The sequence below is a fragment of the Octopus sinensis genome, linkage group LG2 (genome assembly GCF_006345805.1).
Source record: "Octopus sinensis linkage group LG2, ASM634580v1, whole genome shotgun sequence".
Lineage (NCBI taxonomy): Eukaryota > Metazoa > Mollusca > Cephalopoda > Octopoda > Octopodidae > Octopus > Octopus sinensis.
Window position 1 is genome coordinate 111,165,151 of NC_042998.1, and position 19,828 is coordinate 111,184,978.

Consider the following 19,828-nt stretch of genomic DNA (forward strand, 5'->3'; position numbering starts at 1 on the left):
GAACTAGCAATAATCGAAAAACACACATATATATGTCTGTATATATGTGTCCGTATGTGTGTGTGTGTGTATGTATGTATGTGTGTATGCATAAAAACATATATTGGGTTGGTGCATAATTATTGCGGCTTTTTGAAGAATTTTATTGAACAAAAACAATAATTATATTTAACAAAAACATCTTTAAATGACGGTCTGACCGTCTGCCAAGCAATGGGATGCAGTAATTCAAGTAGATAGTGAATATGCTCCGGCATAACCATTTAAATATGTTTTTGTTATATGTTGTTATTGTTTTTGCTGAATAAAATTTGTTGAACAAAAGCTGCAGTAATTATGCACCAGCCCAATACATACGTGTGTGAGTATGTGTGTGCGTACACACTTACATATAAGAGAGTAAGTTTGTACTCTTAAGAATTATTATATATATATATATATATATGGTTGTGTGAGTTGTGTGTGTTTGTAACGTATACGGTTAAAGGCACGCATGGTTGTAATGATATGTGTGATAGGAATAAAATGTCGTAGCGCGTGTTTGATTTTGTTTGCAGATATTGAATGCTATTGAGAATGTATATCCTTGGGTTTATCAAGGGGATCTACTGGGTTTTAGTCCCTATTTGTTATAATGAACTTTATGAAACATGTATGGGCATTAATTTCCATATATTGGTCCATTTTCAATTGATGTTATTGTGTGGCTATTTGGGCACACATGACCAATGCACGCTACTGTGTGCTTGTGCATTCGTGTGTTAAGATACCAATACATATTTCAATGTTATTCATATTTTTTTGGCATCCAGGAATACATGTATACTTATACATAATCATATATGCAATTTACAAGCATTTACACATATGCACAAGACAGATATGTACTTGTATTTGTGCATATACATAAAAGGATACGTACGTTACACACACAAATACATACATACTAGTATTTTTGTATATATTTCCATTTACATCCATTTATTCATGCATGTATTTATATATACATTTCTACACGGATGCCTAATTGTGCGCGCGCGCGTGTGTGTCTTTAACGATGTATATATTTAGGTATGTGTTCACAAAGATACACATATGTTTGTATGAAACTGTGAACTAATATCTCATTCTGATATATTGGGTCATCCGGAAAGTTCATACCGATTTATAGTAGCTTACCTTTCGACTTATTTTAGAACATGGTTGAGTCCATAAAATAGGATTTGACTACATCTCCATTTAGAGCACAGTTTAAGCTATCTTTTTGTGGAAGAAGGTTTATGTTCCTATAACCTGTGTTAATTCTGTAACCCTTTAAAATGGAAGATAAGAAAGTTCATTTTCAGCACTTGATGCTTTTCTTTTTCCGTAAAGGGATAAATGCCCTACAAGCAACCAAAGAAATATGCGCAGTTTACGGTGATGTTTCTTTATCCGAAAGAACTGTACAGAAGTGGTTCGCAAGGTTCCGAGTAGGAGACTGTAGCCTTATTGATAAAGAGCGATCAGGCAGATCATCGACTACAGATGATGACCAAATCAAGAGAATAACCCCCATTGCACAACCCGAGAATTGGCAGAAGGCCTCAACCTATCAAAATCCGTCGTTCATAAGCACCTGGTAAAGCTTGGGTACATAAATCGCTACGATGTTTGGGTACCACATGCGTTGAGGGAGAAGAACTTTTTGGATTGTATTTCCATCTGTGATTCGCTTTATAAACGGAATGGAAACGCGCCTTTTTTAAAGCAGATTGTAACAAGTGATGAGAAATAGATTATCTACAGAAATGTTAAGAGAAAGCGATCCTGGAGTAAGCGACATGAGCCACCCTGAGCCAAACTAAAAGCGAGTCTTCACCCTAAAAAGTCTTGCTTTGTGTCTGGTGGGATTGGAAAGGATTTCTTTACTATGAGCTTCTCCCAAGTAGCCAGACAATTAATTCTGAGAAATACTGCACACAGAAATCAGAAATTCAAGAGAAACTTCCAGAATTGGTCAACAGGAAGGGTGTTGTTTTCTAACATGATAATGCAAGACCGGACGTTTCTTTGGGAACCAGACAAAAATTGCTGCAGCTCGGCTGGGATGTGTTACCCCACCATCCACATTCACCAAATATTACTCCTTTGGATTTTCACTTATTCAGGTCTCTGCAGAATAGTTTTAATGGTAAAAATTTCAATTCCTTGGATTACGTAAAAAGATACCTTGATGAATTCTTTGCCATGAAACCACCTCAATTCTGGGAAGAGGGTATTTTCAAGATAAAGGATAGATGGAGACGCATTGTGCAACAAAATGATTCATATTTGTTTTTTTAAAAATGTAATGGCAAGTATTTATTGACCTTTTTCTTTCCTTTAAAAATCAGCACGAACTTTCCGGACAACCCAAAATATTTCTTTAACACATACATATGTTGACGTATATGTGGGTGTATATGCATACCTGAACTTGTACACTCTAAATAATTATTTCGTTCGTAATGTTCAAGTCTTTTGCCGTTAAATTTTCAATGGGAAAAAATATTTCAGGCACTTGTATCTACTGTACCCCAAAATCAGTGACAATATCTCTATGTGTACACGTGCCCTGCTAGAAATAATAAATAAATTATCTTCAAATCTGATTTCTTTCAAAACAATTTTATAAAAGCGGGACATTTACAGTTGTGACATTTTTTTCCGTAACTTTATATGATCTAGGTGAATATGGAATTAAACAACGACTACCAGTATTAACATTATAAGATTGCTACAAGCAAGGAAATCACTATGAGATTAAATTTTTAGCAAAATATAGAAACCTAAATTCTTTCAAATCACTCTTTATCGTTTTAAAACAAGAAGAACAAATAATGTTGTACTAGATAAATTATCAGGAGTGGAAATAGAATATTTAGCGCTCTAGGCTAGCTCTTCAAAAAACGTCTCCTTCCACTTATGACTGTTTGCTAAATGCATCACCTTATTAGTGAGATTTTGTAGTTAGAAATTACAAGAAAGTGTGTCGAATGGATTGTAATTTTTGGCAGACTTAACCCTATTTTAACACCGCAATTTTGTCTTGCAATAATTGTTATGTAGTCCGGTTTAATGTAAGCAACTAAACCAGGTATATTGTCCCAAAATACTTCCCCCCCATTCTCCCTTGTATCCACCATTCTCTGCTGCCCCGAAAAAACGTAATCGACATTGCAGTTAAGCCTTCAAAGAAACAAAAACAAAACTTTATTCACTGTAATTCAATTCCACAACTTAACTCAACATTCCATCACTGACTCCAAATACGCACCTCAATTCTCTCTCTCTCTCTCTCTCTCTCTCTCTCTCTCTCTCTCTCTCTCTCTCTCTCTCTCTCTCTCTCTCTCTCTCTCTCTCTCTGTATATATATATATATATATATATATATATACATGCACGCACACACACACATATATATGCATATATATATTCCTTTACCTTATGAATATAATAAGCTCTCTAGCCCTCATTTATTTAACATAATTGTCAATTTATTTATTTAGGTACATCAGTTGACAGTAAGAGTTTCAATATGAATTCCCCTATTTGATTAATATTATAGAATCGTTTAATTTTTTATATTGTCTTATTCCCATATTGCCTATTTAATTATATTTATTTGGATTTATTAAACGTATATCTATTTTTATAATGTCTATTTAATTTTATTTATTCGAATTTATTAAACGTATATTTAATCGTGTGTGGACAACAAAACTTTTTCTCTCTCTCTCTCTTCTCTCTCTCTCTCTTTCTCTCTCTCTCTCTCTCTCTCTCTATATATATATATATATATATATATATATATATATATATATGAATAAATAAATAAATGGAGTTGAACGAAGATGTTAATAAAATTCCTTTACTTTCGACATATGTTTCGAAGATAACATGGTTTCATTCTAAAGGAATAAACGGTGTAAAATGCAATCTTCTCACCAGGAAAGGAAGAAAGAGAGCCTCTCTCAACAACAAGACATTATAACAATTACGATAATTGTTATAATGTCTTGTTATTGAGAGAGGCTCTCTTTCTTTCTTTCCTGATGAGAAGATTGCATTTTACACCGTTTATTCCTTTGGTATTTAAATGGCAGTTGACATGTCTGTATAAGAACCTTCATTTGAAATTGTGTGATTCCTGAATTTAGACTAAAATGTGACATCTTGCGTTAGAGTCTTTCTCTGATTAACACGTATTGACAGAAATTCAGTAACACAGAAATTGTAGGTAGACTCATTATATATATATATATATATAATGAGTCTACCTACAACATATATATATATATATATATATATAATGTTGTCTTCGAAACATATGTCGAAAGTAAAGGAATTTTATTAATATCTTCGTTCAACTCCATTTATTTATTTATTCATCTATAACACACAAATTACTGCACATTAATCCGGAGTTTCTACCTTTGGATAGGTCGTTTCAACCGTGTTCTGACGGAATTTGCTACCCTGGTAACGGTTCATTGAATTTTCCATGTTAACGGTAAGCATAGGATAATTCATTCCCCCATCGATATATATATATATATATATAATGAGTCTACCTACAATTTCTGTGTTACTGAATTTCTGTCACTACGTGTTAATCAGAGAAAGACTCTAACGCAAGATGTCCCATTTTAGTTTAAATTCAGGAATCACACAATTTCAAATGAAGGTTCTTATACAGACATGTCAACTGCCATTTAAATTCTTAAGAGTTTCAATCCCATTACGGTAGATTTCGCCTTTTATTATTTCAGACATTCTGTGGTGATCAGGAAAATACTATGAATAAAATAGGATCAATATAGACGACAACTTAATTTTCTCCAGCATTGTAGGCCCTACTAATACTTGTATCTGTATTTGAACCACAAGTGTCTTAGCCTACAGGTCAATATTTTCTAATCTTACATTACTAAGATATCAATTAATATAAACCTGTTAAGTGCAAATACAAAAAAGTGCATTTAATTTACACTGAAGAATATAAAGTTTAACTTTAATGTTGTTGATACTGCTGCAGCTTGATTGTCATATCATTTCAGTAGTTTAATCCGAAAAAATCGTGGTCATATTTTGTTTTAATTTCATGATCAAAATCATCAAATAAGGTACTCATTTTATCTAAAAATCTGTTTTTCTTTTAATATTTGCAGTGTTCTTGTAGTATTATTCAATATTTGTTGATTTTAGGGAAGTTAATGAAACGATTAAACTGCAAGCCGCAAATAATAAAGTTCTAGAATTTCGTTCGCACGCATCGTTTAATAGAAGTAAAAGTTAGTATTCTTTTCTCTCCCCTTTCATTGCTAATTACTACTGTGGTTGATCAGAAATCTAAACAGTGCAACAGCATAAGGTTAAGAAAATTTTCCTTTCACTGAAAATGGAAGAGATGTGATTGCTTGATCGTTTATTTAGAGATGATAATTTATGCAGAATTCTTTGAAAGTATTGTCGGTATCTTGAAACAATACAAAGTGTTTTAATCTACTATTCATTTCACAATATGGCAATAGAAAATACATTTTTACTGGGAGGTACATCCATTCCCACACAGAATCACATATAAGTACACACATGGGCTTCCGCAAGAATTTAATCAGTGCAGCAATATTGATCAAAGCTTTTATTTAAGTGCATATAATAGAATGAACTATTCGATGAGTATAGCTCTGTAGGCTTAATAATTCTTCTATGTTTTTCTCTGTTACATTTGGTTCATAGCAATAGTTTTACAATCGACTTCTATTTCGTCTTTAGCATTTTGATATTGTGTATATTATTTCTCTTGACAACATAATGATGTGGCTTCATTTTGTGTAATTATTTCGTGAGGCCTAGAAATATTAGCACAGTTGAATACCCAATCGGATGATTATGTAAAACGGGTAGATATTGCTAGATTCCTGTGTATGATACATATGTGTGTGTGTGTGTGTGTGTGTGTGTGTATGTATGAATACAATTTTATGTGCTTATCTAAAAATGTACTTGTACAGACATTTCTGCGTTCTTGTGCGCATGTTTCTTTATATAATGTAGTGCAAGTATCGTGAGTCATAAATATATGCTGTCGAAAAACTTTAAATGCACCGAACGCGCTTGAATGCAAAGCGAGTTACTTTGTTTTTCATACTGACTTACATATTGCAAGATTTTTCATCTCGTAAATAACAAAATTGTTTGTAGAATCACTAGACATCTGTATGAAACTGAATGATGAGATTGAAACATGTTCCCAGTATGTGTATGTAAACATATTTCCATGTATAGAGAGAGGCAAAAAGGTCGAGCGACTGATTTAGCTACCTACAATGACCTTCCATGTACTCCCAGATATTACTTTATCTATTATGGTGTATTGTCCCAGTTACTAATTTATTTATTTATTCCTTTGTTATTTTTCTCTTTATTTACTCATTGAAATCTCTACGAACCCAAGTATTTTGAAGCATGTTAAATATACTATTCTATCCTACGTAGTAATTCATCCTACGCTTTCCTCTCCTTAACTTTGCTTCCTGATCTCAACTCAGAATGACCCTTACTACATATTGTTATGCACGTACATGCACATACAATCACACACACAATGCCCAACTTGTTCTGTTGTTTGCCTTTGTATTGTTATTGTTCTTGCTGCTTTTATTACTGACATCTTGTCCCGTATCAATGACAACCATGACCTAAATTATTCTAGCCATCACCACCCTGTAGTTTTCCAAATAATGTATCATTAGAAGGAGTTTTGGTTGCTATTTCCAGCAAATCGAGCGTATGCTTAGTATCCTGTTATTGATGTAGTTATAGTTGGGTTTTTAATGAAAAGTAACCTTGATCAAAGGTTTTAAAAGTACAATGTATCTAGGAATACGTTATCCAATATGTTCTTTTAAAAATACTTAATGAGAGTAATTTGAGGAAATTTAGCTGCTATTTCTAGCAGCTCATGCCCTCACACAGAGACGTTCTCGTTCGTTCGTGGAGTTTTTATAGATATCATACTCAAATTCATTAAATTAACCGAGTAAAGTCAGTCTAAATATTAGACTACGAAAATGCTTGGGTCAGAAGTTTCTGTTCACACAAGCACGTTTCGAAAAATAATATTACATCTTTCATTGACAGTGACAGGTTCATAGGAAGAATGATTAGTTGGTGGTTTGTAATCAAAGACATTATTAATATCAAGTTCTGAAGATATTTTTCGCTATGATTCTCTAAAACTAAGGACTGCAGGAAATTAACTTGCTAATGGATGTAGCCTTTCAGAGCAATATTCACGATCGGTAATGAAACATTGAGTAGGGTTTGAAGATGTTATAAAGATTTATGATTTTATTATTTTGTAGTTATAATATTTATCCATCCTATTCAAAATTGTGGCAACAATAGAGAATATTTATTCAATTCATACTTCCCCTGTATAGGTGTAAATGAAGGAATTCTACCGTTAATATTCTGCTTAAGCCGATTTCTGCAGGAAAACGTGAGCAAGGAAGGAATTCTAGAGGCGTGATCCTCTGACTAGAAAGTACTAGATATCGTCGTGGCACTCCGTCGCTTAGGACGACAAGGGTACCATTTGATTCGATCAACGAAACAGCCTGCTCGTGAAATTAGCGTGGCTGAGCACTCCAGAGACACGTGTAGTCCTCGGAGAGATTCAGCGTAACACAGAGTGTGACGAGGCTGGTCCTTTGAAATACAGGCAGAATAGACACAGAAAGAAAGTGTGAAAGAAAGTTGTTCGCCACTACCCACTGCCGGAGCTACGTTGAGCTTTAGGTGTTTCGCTCAATAAACACTCACAACGCCTGATCTGGGAATCGAAACCGCGATCCTACGACCACGAGTCCGCTTACCTAACCTCTGGGCCATTGCGCCTTCACTCTAGTCGTTTGTGCTAGACTTGCAGGTCGGTACAGTATGGCGATTTAGAAAGTTCGGAATATTGAGTTGAGGTGGATAAGACTAGACACCAACGATTTACAAGAACAGCTATAGAAATGATATGATAGACGAGAGCGGGATGACTGCTTGATTGCAGTTGTGATGTTAACGAGCGACCACATACGACTTTGCCGAGTACCCTTTTCTCTATGTAGCCTAAGCTTTCAGTCTGTGTAACAACAGTATCGTCTCGGCGACGTAAGTTGTACTCTGTTGTGGGTTTCATCTGAGATTTGTCGAGGATAATCATGTTTTGGAGTTTGTAAACGATTACGCTTTGCAGTTGTTGTTGTTGACAATGAGAACTCTTCAGTGATAATCTGAAGAGATCGTGAGCGTTCTAGTGGTGTCGAGTTCATCTTTAAGGTGAAGTATATTTCCTTGGTATGTGTGGTTATTGTTTGCAAGTATGTATGTGTAAGCAAGTTTCCTTCATACTGAGTAAATGCCAAATGAGATGGAGTTACTGTAGAACTTTATCCGAGTGACCAAGAATTTATGGAATATATTTACTAATGGCTATCGTCGTAATACCATAATTAGCTGCGCGTTTTACAGTTTTCACATTTGGAAAATATTGATTAATGGCATTCAATACCGGTGTAATGGCACTATAATGCCAAGATATAATTTATAGAATGAGATTTATATAAATTTGGTGCACGAGTTATAGAAATTAAGGTGGAGCGTTAAACCGCTTGTAGAGAGACGGTGAATATTCTATAATAGTGGGATGGTACTTTTGTTTAGTGATAAAAGCGTTCATATAGATTTACGAAGGATATAATTTCGACAAAATCTCAGATTTCCAGTAAACTGAAGGTTTCCGCTGGGTTCAAATAGTTTATAGAATTCCTCAGAAAAGTTCATTATGTTGTAATGCATTGGCAAGTACAGAATCTAATTTGTTATTTTTATCTATATTTTATCATTTAATCTGAAGACGATGTTGGCTATTGATGGAGAAAAGGGGATGTATTTTCTAGGCTAGAATGCTTAAAGTTCCCAGTCTACCCATGGGATAGATAGTAGTCCGAAACCGAGAAACAATTTAAGTTTACCATTCAAGGATACACGTCGCTTCAGATGATTTTCTAAAGTTTTCGTCTACGAAAGATAATTGTCAATAATTTTTTGATTAATGGCATTGGTGTCATGCAGTGAGACTGAACTCCATACCTCATTGTTGCGAAGTCAGCTTCTTATCAATACGTCTATACCTGCACTATGCCGAACTTCACGATCTCTTGCAATGACTATCTTATTAATTTCTAATACCACTGACTTTTTCGAAATATACGAATATAATCAGTAATTTTAATGCCACGTATAATGGAAAAATGAATGATATTTTCTGTGGATAGGTCCTACCTTTGACATCGCTCCTATTGTTTTTGTTGTTGTCGACGATGATGCTGTTAGCGTAGCCAAGTAAGCTTTAATCAAGTAATTTTTACCTCAAAAGCTTTCCGGTTGTACCCAATATGTGCATCTAGGACTAAATTCGTCGATGGTAGATTGTCATATTTGTGAAGGCCCAAGATATGTTTCATGGGAAACATAATCGACAGTACGAACTTTAGAATATAAACATGCTACGTGTGAGTTGATTCCAATTTTATCACACAAATTTAAATTTTATAATTAAGACAGAATGAACCAAAAAGACAGGGTATGTGTACCAAGAACAAGGAAATTCACAAAACGTTGTAGCTGCTTCAATGTAGTCTCTTAACCTACTAGAAATAGAAATAAAAACTCTGAAATCACTCCTTTATAAAAATGGAAGGACACATATTATAGCGCATTCCTGTTTATATTATGTTCAATAAAAATAATGTGAAGGCCTTGGGTGAGACCTCTTTATCAAAGGTATGTTTGATGAGGACTGACCTGGGTTGAAACAAAATTAGTAACGAAGATATTCAGACGAACGGATACTAAAGCTGAAGTGAAGCGACTATGGATATGAATATTAAATTATAAATATTCACGAGTTTACTTTTTCTTACCTATCTTTACTTGCAGCAATTTCATTTAATTTTCTCCTCTTATGTTAAATGTTTGGTGTGGAGACAACGGATCGGAATGTAGATGTTTAAATCTTTACGCCTCCATTCATATTAGATTATACTGAAAATGACTTGCCATACAGCTATTTGGATGGTCAATAAAACTTTGGCAATATACTGTGGTAAATTCAATCGATTATTTAAAAACAAAAATATTATTTTGCCCATTAAAACGAAATCAATATCTTGTCAGAAATTTAAATCAATGCTGTTTTCTCAGTATTTTGAAATTACAAATTTGACATGTCTGCTTTAATATTGTTTTTATATACTCGTATATTAGTTTCAGATAACGATTTTATCATATTGCCACTGAGCTGTATGTCAGAAAACTAGAAAAATAATAGTATCTGTGTATCATTGTAGACCAATCTTTGAAGAAATAATTTTTGAAAAGATATTTAATAGTGTCACCGGACAGATTCTATTAATAGCGTTGCTTCTTTCGCGCAAGAGAAGCTTAATATGCGAAGTTTACACGCAGCGACATTTTAGTGTAAACACGCAATAAATAATTTATTCTTATTTTATAAGATTATTTTATCTAAATTATAAACTTTCAAATACGTAACCACTGGGTTTATATTTTATATTCTATTTTATTTTTTATTCAATTTTTTATTTAATCTTATGATGCTATCTGTGCATAGTTCGGAGAATAGCGCAAAAAAACATTTTAGTATATAATTAAACAAAAGAGCCTATTTTGGTATCCTTGATTCCAAAACAATCTTCGCAGTATTATCGATGCTGTTCCTTTATTTTTCACAGCATCATAATATTTTAGCGCCTTTTCTAGTTGTAAAACATTGAATGTCAGATTGACTGTAGAACAAATCTCTTATGAACTTTTCATGGCATTTAACTTTTATTGTAAACAAACTCCAGGAAATATTCGCTCTGTTGTTTGTTGAACTATGACATAAGAAAACAACAATGAATTACCTCTCCTAGCAGTATCCCCTCATAAATATGATTTATATATTATTAATGTTTATTGACACCAGCATGAACATTAATACGCCAATAGTAGTCCTATAACTTTTTGAAACATTGTACTACGTTTCGTGGTTATTTTATGCAACCCTCGGGAAAGTAATTCAAATTTTTACGAAAAGATTTTCATTTTGCTTTGGCTTTTTCTACTGTTTTGTTATTTCACTTCCTTTTACTTTTTTTTTCTTATTCCATGGCTTACCGAAATTCTAATCCCAAAATATGCAAAAAAGATGCCTTTTTTACTTAAATTTCTTGTAGTTTGACATGCTTGGAAATGCTTTGCCACGAGGAAGATGTGCTAATACTTCTTGAATTGATCCATACTTGGTTTGATTACCAATCACATGAAGCTGTAGCAGATTTTTTAATCATTACTTACATTTGTGTGCTAGTTTATAATCTCTGAGTCGTAACTATCGATACAAAACCGCCATCTTTTCCTTATTTATAAGTTGATATTCTGATATACAGGAATAAATAGATAGAAGCAAATATTAATTTCAGTTGAAATAATTGAAATAATTACTTTCCCTTTTTGAACGCTGAAACCATGTTTGGTGGAATTCCTATATTCTATTGTGTGTTCTAGTTATTAAAAGATTCTATATAAACAAAGACAAAAACATTAGTAGAAATGTGTTCGTTAATGTAATCCGCAGGCAGTTCGAAGGATTAACAGTAATCTTTTGGAAATGAATGACATTTACAACAATTTGAGATGACTTGAAGTAAATCTACGTTTTAAAGTTGTCCAACTGCTCAAAATATTTATAAACGTTTATAACTTTACTTGCCTAAGTTTACAATAAAATTTGGACATTGTTTGAATTTACTTCTGACCCTTTTCTTCTTGATCCAGTCATCTTTATATATTTCCCCTTAAACAGTATCATTCTAAGTCTATTTACTCTTCCTTGCACCAACTCCACCTCTCTGTCCCTCTCTATGTCCCTCCCTCTCCCTCTCTCTCCCTCTCTCTCCCTCTCTCTCTTCCCTTTATCCATATTTAGATTTCAACTGTTAATTCTTTATTTCAGATTATTTGTATTTTCCATTTCTCAACTTTAATTCTTAATTGTTTTAAACTTTTTATATTGTTATCTTTCTTTCAATTATCATATTCAATTAAACACTCTGGTTTCAAGTTTTATACCTCTTAATGGTTTAACTATATTTTCCTCTACAACTTCTCTACAGAATGTTGTCTCATCAATTCAATTACCTCTCATTAATCTCAAAATTGCAGATTTGTTTTACTGCTTTACGTAATGGAACTAATTATTGCAGTTCAAAAAGTATCTTTCAAGTTCTTTGTTTTATTCTTTTTCATTTAGCTTTTTGCTTTAAATCTGTCACCTTTTAATGACTACTCGATGTTTTCGTTAAATTTAATTTTTTATAAAATCCTGAAAAGTAGTTTCAGTCAAATTTTAAAAAAATGAGTACTTCATTTTATAACAATAACTACATATTGGTTCCATTAGAAGCCTAAATTTCTGTATTTTACAAATAAATGTGGACACTCACACAAACATATATATATATACGTATGTGTGTGTGTGTGTGTGTGTGTGTGTGTGTGTGTGTGTGTGTGTGTGTGTGTGTGTGTGTGTATATGTATGAATATATATATCCTATATTACCACAATATTAAAATACATCGATATACATAACGATATTTCGATAGATATATTTATATGACATTATGCCAACAAATATCTCGAAATTATAGTCTAGCAATAATTATTTATTTTTATTGGATTTTATTTTCTATTTTATTATACTTTTACTTACGGTAAAAATTCATATCTATACTTTACATTATAACTATAAACACCTATACATTATATGATAAATACATATGCTTTACACTCTATCATATATACATATATATATATATATATATATATATATATATATATATATATATGGGTAGATATATCTGGGTGAGTGTTGTGTTGATATACGTGCTCATAAAGATGATAAAACATTAACTGGAAACTCACTCATTACATATATAAGGAGATAAAATTAATTTTCAGATGGAAAATACTTACACTGAGTTTGAGTTTCATCGGTGACAAGCCAAATCATACTCTGAACTTTATAGATGTTTCTACCAGCTATATACTTCGTTTCATCATGCTGGTGGAGAACAATTCATAGGTGCAGCAATGTAAAATACATTAAGAAGCATAGAATGTTGGCAAATCTTCCATACATTACATTAGCGCAATAAATAACTGTGTATTATATCAGTTAACCTTTATATATTATAGAGTGATCGGGTTAAAGTTGACAGTTTGCGTAAAAGGATAAGGAAACGCAATAACCTAAACAACAATAAAAGTATTTTAAAATATCAAAAAATATCAACATTATGACTGACAGATAACAATTTATTCAAAGTAACCGCCTTCAGCTTCAACCACAGCCTGAAGACGGGTCTTATACGTTCTTTGCTGTGTCCCTGGGAAGTTCGAACACCACCATTTTGGCATCGGTGTCGCAAGCAGAGCGATTGATGTATTTCGCAACTGCACCCCATACATAGTAATCTTTGCGATTGCAATAGGGTGAATTAGCAAGTCAGAAATTGGGGCTGGTGAAGTGGTAGAACATCTTCGACAACCACATCTTAATATTTACGGAGGTAATGCAAGGAGCCGAATCCTGCTGCCACACATATGACCATCTGGTCGTAATAATCTCTAGTCAGATATTGACTAGAGTCTTCAATAGCTTCACATAACCGATTGGATTGGGCCTAAGGCCCTTTTCAAAGATGTGGGATGGGATGACGTCACACTCACTGAAGACACACTCAAAGGCAATCACATTTTGGGGGAAGATGGTTTTCATGATGACCATGTTATTTTAGCTTTAACACAGTGATTCTTTGAATGTACGAATATTGTAAATACATTTCTACAGTTTAACAGTGACCTAATATTACATGGTACTCTTATTATCCATAACCAAACTAATAAGTGAATATCTGCTAAAAATAACAACCAAATCTTCCTGCCGTTTTCCAAAGCAGAAGCAAATGCTCGATAACCTAACTCAGAATAGAAGACCTCATAATCACACCTGGAGCGTTTTTAATGATCGATCTACTTTCTATGGTTACCTCTGAGCTAAACAACGTTTGTTCAAGCTTCTTACAATCTAGAATAATTATTTTATCGATTCCGAAAGCGTGAAAGGCAAATTTTACCACAGCAGAATTTGAACTCAAAGCATTATTGTCTGTAAATAAATGTTGCAGGCAATTTGTCCGACTCTGCTGATTATTGTAATTTTTTACTTCAGAACATACATTAATTGTATTCTCTGTTGTTAGTACTTGTACTAATAAATTTCAATAATCTCTGTTATATCTCAACTATTTAGGGGAAGACTAATTTGAAACTTTGCTGTCACTGGAGGCCGTATATTAGATTTAAGTTGCCATGGTAATCTTATGATAGTTAATACTTGATATAACTTACTCTTATATATGTTCCAAACATGTTGCTTCGAGAAATTAAACACCTACAGATAAAACAACTATAATTTTGTCAGGTTTACTCCAAAATCCACGCACGTATGCAGGCACATTCACACACACACAAACCTGCACACACAACACGTACACATGCATTTACAATAAAAGCTCTCTACCTTGAACTATCCCATTCTTACCACGTTTATCAATTTTGGATAGTTTGCACCCAGCGGATCTGTTAGCTTGACTAAACTCTTAAAATTGTCAAAGATAACCTCTCACTCTACACACTCTCATTTTATTTCACTCACTTCTGACATCTCGAAGATATTAGAAAGTGTTCACCTTTATCACCTTGGATTCTGTTTTCTTCTTAACAGCCCACAATATAGTTTATAGAGAAGCATATCATGCTTTTCAAATGTCATGCATAAGTATTTTCTCACCCTTGAATGATATTGTTGCCCTGAGGATCATCAAATCATTCAGCCATAGTTGACGTGATAATGTTATCTAAATTTACCTTCTCATAGCTTCTACTGGTCTCTCATCTCTTGATCTGAAACTTTCCCTAATAGCCGAATAATTCAAGGAATCTATACCCAAGCTACGTTCCATCAATTAAAGTGTACTCAGGTACTGGCTATGCTTCTCAGCCTTTCCCACCTATATATTAAGCACTGATACTCTGTCTGTCTGTAAACTCTAACCTCACATACACACACACGCGTGCGCATGCACACGCACACACACAAACACGTGCGCACTACCTACATGCTACCTTCTTGTACTCCACGTAAACAATGTGCAAATATTTAACAGCTGCGTAATGCATACACAGTATACAGAGAATTCATTTAATGGAAGCATGACAAGTTATTGTTACTCATATTAATGACATACACTTTAAATTCACAGACACAAACATCACATTTCTTGAACAACACACTGCTAAATCTCAAACTCACTACAAAAGTTTACTCTCATAAACTTTGATGGCTTTCCATCAAACCAGATATTTACAATATTATCAAAACTGCATTTCACTCATATTCCTTTTTCAGAACCAGAATATACTCCAGCCTTGATCAGCAGCTGAATGTCTACGACAGTCATATGCCTTCAATTTCAGAGCAGCCTTTACATATAAAGGGCAAACATTTTAGATCGGATGAGGTAACATTTATGTTATATACCCTACACTGATAAGTACAATATAAATATTTTACAATATTTTAACAACTCTGGGAGAACAAAAAGATTGACATAGAATGGCAACTGAAATCAGAACGTAAAGTGACGTAACTAAAGATTTCTGGTTGTTTGTTCCCGTATTTTACCGACTCTGGTATTCCAAACATTCGTAACAAATATCCTTATTATATTACATAAACTCTGAAAATTACAGTCCATTTCGTCAACATTATATATGTTCTATTCAGATGGCAATGCTTCTATTATTCACAACTTACTGTTTCTGTATATATACTTACCAATTTCTAGGCTTTAAGTTGTGCACTGGATACGATATACTTCAATACATCATAAAGACAAGTAACTGAGTGTTTGATCATTCTGGCACCGATAAAGCATGCACCGACAGGTTATTGTGTAAAGATCTAAGCAGATAAATGGAATGCCAGCAATCCTGATATAAATCGTCTACTATGAAACATATCGCTATTAAACTATATTCTAACGATATTGGTACACAAACATATGCGCGTTCGTTTGTGCTGGAGACAGAATTTGTGTGTGTTCGTATTCATGTTAACTCAAGCTATCACAAATATTTTCTAAGACTCTGTAACTTCTAATCTATACTTTCCACTGAAATGTGTAACAATACTAAACAGAAAAGATGATTATTTCGCTGTATTTGTTTAATGACCAGTTTTGGTTACATAAGAAACAAAACATAGTAAAATTTAGACTTTGAATATAGAAGATCATTGGCAGAAAGACATTGCTCGGATAGGTGTCTGGTTTAAAATAAGGATTGGCTTCGATTTGATCCTCTAAACATTTTAAAGTGGCACGTCAGCAACATGTTTAAAAAGACCCATAGCTGGTGCAATATTTCACCCTATGAAATTGTATCAACTACTTTTTTTATAAAAAGGCGTTGTCCTATCATTTAGCCATTTATTACATACACGAACTAATACAAATACACACATACACACACAGATATGCTTCTGTGTGTGTGTGTGTGTGTGTGTGCAATATTTGAATTCATTTCAGTTCTTCTGAGTGACGCTGAGTGTAGCAAAATATGCGGATAAGACTATCAACCATGGTGTTGACATAATTTGTAACACATTTAGCTATATACTAACCGATATACCCGGCGTTGCTCGGGATTAAAATGGCATAGTTTTTTATAGTTTTACTTGTTTCAGTCATGTGAGTCCGGCTACACTGGAGCACCGCCTATAGTCTAAGAAATCGACACCAGGATATATTCTTTGTAAGCTTATACTTATTCTATCGGTGTGTTTTGCCAAACAGCTAAGTTACAGGGACGTAAACACAGCAACATTGGTTGTCAAGTGATGATGGGGTTACAAATACAACACACACACACACACATAAACATACACATATATACGACAGTCTTCTTCCAGTTTCCGAGTACGTGAATTTCAAGTTTCCGGGTAAGTGAATTTCAATCGTTGTAGATTGCACTTACTTGATTGTATCGTCCGTTAAAGTGTTTTTGTTGTTTTTTTAATGGAAATTTATGTATGATTGAATAGTTAACGTTCACGTTCAGAACGTTGAATAAATTTTTACAATCTAGCCGTCTTTCACACGGAATTTCGTCTTTTACCAAACCAAAGACCCTGAGGTGACTATATATATAATGGAACTGTGACGATGTACATCAGGAAAAAATATATAAAAGTCGAAACAATTTCTAGGCCTTTTACGGTTTTTATAAATATTTATATAATATAATGTTATGTTATATATTATATTCATTGCATTTAATGTAATATTGTAATATAAATAAATTATTGGATAGTCTATAGAATATTCCTATATTTAACATATATATATAATCTATATATTATATTTATAATATATATTATAATATATTTAATATATATATATAATATATTATATATATATATATATAATATATATATATATATATATATATATATATAAATTACTATCATAGTAATTATGATTAAATGTATGCATTGTCATTCTTATCAGTGTGAAGAATGTTTGGAAGGACATCAAAAAAGGCTTTTAAACCTTTTTTGATGTCCTTCCAAAAAATCTTCACACAGATGAAAAGGACAATGCATAAATTTAATTATAATTACTATGATAATATTTTTTTATTACATATTTGTATTGTCCTTTGAAGCACGCGTATGTATTGAATCCTAATTTGTATTAAATCTAATTTTGATGGAACAATTTTTCTCCTCCATTTATCTATAAGTAAATTTTGTATGTTTATAAATATAACGATATTTTTCAACTGCTATCTTCATATTTTTATTACTCTGGCTGTCTTTATGAATATGATGAATCTTTATTACAATTCATTCTTTCTCTCTTTTTGGATCTCTCAAAATGTTTGAATTGTTCATTTTTTAACTTATTTGTTCCCATATATATACATATATGTATATATATGCATACATATATACATATACATATATATATATATATATATATATATATATATATATATATATATATATATATATATATATATATATATACACACACATATATATATTATATATATATATATATATATATATACATATGTATATGAATATATAATATATATATATATATATATATATATATGCCTACATATATGGAGGCGGAGACCCCTTTCGGTCATGAAGGACCAAGGGATTGCACCTAGAATGTTACCCTCCGAGTCACAGGTCCGGGCAAGGTTGTTTGTGGAAGGCCAGCAGTCGCCCATGCATACCAGCCTCCCCTCTCCACACCACTGATGTTATCGAAGGGAAAGGCAAAGGCCGATACAGCTTGGCACCAGTGATGTCGCAACTCATTTCTACAGCTGAGTGAACTGGAGCAACGTGAAATAAAGTGTCTTGCTCAAGAACACAACACGCAGCCCAGTTCGGGAATCGAACTCACAATCTCACGATCGTAAGCTCCACGATCCAACCACTGAGCCATGCGGCTTCACATACATAATATATATGTATATACATATATACACATATGTATACAGATATATATGCATATATGTATATATATATATAGATATATATATACGCATGTATATGTATATATATATATGCACATATACATATATATATAATGTATATATATATATATATATATATATATATATATATTTATACATGTATATTCACTAACATATATACATGCATCGATATATATATATATATATATATATATATATATATAAGTTCAGCAAAATTTAGATTCAGATGAATATGGTACTTAAGTCAATGGCACCAGAATGTTGTGTGCTATTATCCATATAAATCCATGGGGTTATTTCAATCAAAATAAGCAACAAGTATATCCGAAGTAATGTGGTACGATCGTTTCATGCTACTTCATTTTATTAAACACTGTAAGTATTACATCAGTTTTAAAATGTCAAGCAATCTTCAGCGACCTATAGAAAGTTTCCAATCAAACGGACAATGCACATTCTTATCCCTATTTCATTTGCCAATATTATTTGCCAACATGATAATATAAATAATATAAATGATAAAAATATGATGTGGAATGTGAGAAAAGTGGGAAAAAATCAATAACTAACAACCCCAACTTATATAACAATATCACTATAGATAAAGGAACTAACATTAACGTAGCGGGAGACAAAATACCTATTTCTTTACTACCGACAAGGGGCTAAACACAGAGAGGACAAGAACAGGCAAACGGATTAAGTCGATTATATCGAGCCCAGAGCGTAAATGGTACTTATTTAATCGACCCCGAAAAGATGAAAGGCAAAATCGACCTCGGCGGAATTTGAACTCAGAACGTAACGACAGACGAAATACCGCTAAGCATTTCGCCCGGCGTGCTAACGTTTCTGCCAGCTCGCCGCCTTGTTACCTTTAATATTCAGATCTACACTGTGTTTCAAGCGCTCCCATTTATGATACTCGTAGAGTGCATTATTCATAAATGTACGTGGTTATAGACTGAATTTGAAATTGAAAATCTTGTTCTAGAACGAAAGACACACACGCAGTGTGTGCCTCTCTCTCTGTATGTGCGC

The 19,828-nt window shown here is 33.0% G+C and overlaps 1 long non-coding RNA gene across 1 annotated transcript in view; it reads right to left on the reverse strand.

Moving 5' to 3' along the window:
* Window positions 1-1,968: 1,968 nt before the first annotated feature.
* Window positions 1,969-19,828, reverse strand: part of LOC118762314 — a 29,318-nt gene continuing 11,458 nt past the window's right edge. Inside the window, exons 3-4 of the long non-coding RNA XR_004998065.1 lie at window positions 14,836-14,845; window positions 1,969-2,079 (exon numbers count right to left, since the gene is read on the reverse strand). This is a non-coding gene — a long non-coding RNA (uncharacterized LOC118762314). The remainder of the gene's footprint in view (window positions 2,080-14,835; window positions 14,846-19,828) is intronic.